This window comes from Numida meleagris, chromosome 2, assembly GCF_002078875.1.
Source record: "Numida meleagris isolate 19003 breed g44 Domestic line chromosome 2, NumMel1.0, whole genome shotgun sequence".
NCBI classification, from domain to species: domain Eukaryota; kingdom Metazoa; phylum Chordata; class Aves; order Galliformes; family Numididae; genus Numida; species Numida meleagris.
In genome coordinates this window covers 24,833,010-24,833,982 of record NC_034410.1, presented here as the reverse complement: position 1 = coordinate 24,833,982, position 973 = coordinate 24,833,010, and the positions used below count along the sequence as shown (strand labels likewise).

At 60.5% G+C, this 973-nt stretch overlaps 1 protein-coding gene across 1 annotated transcript in view; it reads right to left on the bottom strand.

Moving 5' to 3' along the window:
• Window positions 1-488, bottom strand: part of NXPH1 (neurexophilin 1) — a 136,231-nt gene extending 135,743 nt beyond the window's left edge. Inside the window, exon 1 of the mRNA XM_021389369.1 lies at window positions 420-488. The gene's annotated coding sequence lies outside the window, so the exon portion shown is untranslated. The remainder of the gene's footprint in view (window positions 1-419) is intronic.

Sequence of the window (973 nt, the reverse complement as noted above, 5' to 3'; positions counted from 1 at the left end):
CGAGCGAGCCGTGCTCGCGCCCGCGCTGCCCGCCTCGCTGCTGCCCTGCCCGGCTCCTGCGGAGCTCCTCGGCCGCTTCTCTTTCCCCTCAGTTTTTCCGCTTCCCGCGGGGGTGTCCCGTGCAGCCGCGGCGCCGCTCAGCCCGCAGGCCGAGCTGGGTGACGGCTGCGGGAGCCGAGCTCCGGGATTAAAGGGACGCTTTGCCCCCGCCGGCAGGAACCTGTGGCTGGGCAGCCCCTCGGAAAGAGGCTGGAAGGCACATCCCTGCCCGGTGCTGCGGCGAATCCCGCCGGCTGTCATGCAAGGAGAAAGGTCTCGTCGACCTTGCTTTCTTCTTCTTCACAAGTCCTCCCTGTTCTTTTCCTGCCCTCTTCCACCACCACCTCCCCCCCTCCGCTCCCCCCCAGCCCGTGTCTTACCAATGTGACATTGGGACAGGGTGAAGGGGAGGACACCAACGGCACAGGGCAGCCTTCCCAGATCCCCAGCCTCGATAGCAAAGCTCAGATTTATCACCTCCCAAAGGGGAACCAAGAAGCAAGCCAGCACGCTGCACAGAGCAGGGAACGGGAGGGAGGGAGGACTTCAGCTGTCCTGCCAAATCCTTGCTTCTCTCAGAGCATGTCCTTGTACTTAGCATTTGCGATCTGAGGCTTCAGGTCCGATCTGTAAAATGCTGTTTTAATCTCGGGGCCTGAGTTTGGAACACTAACATAAAAGGGGATTGGGTAAGGTGGTGAATCCCCTCTGAAGAGAGGCACCATAGTTTCCCCCATGGCCATTCCTGCTCCAGATACCTGGAAGAGGGACACCTCCATATGGCTCCAGCACCATTCCTCTGTCAGACATGTGGGATGCCCACGTCATGGCTCTGAACAGAAGCATGCAACCCGCAAGGAATCATGCTGTCATCCTGCCCCTCAGACAGCCCCTGCAATACCGTGCAGGCTCCAGCTGCCTGGGGACTTCTTGT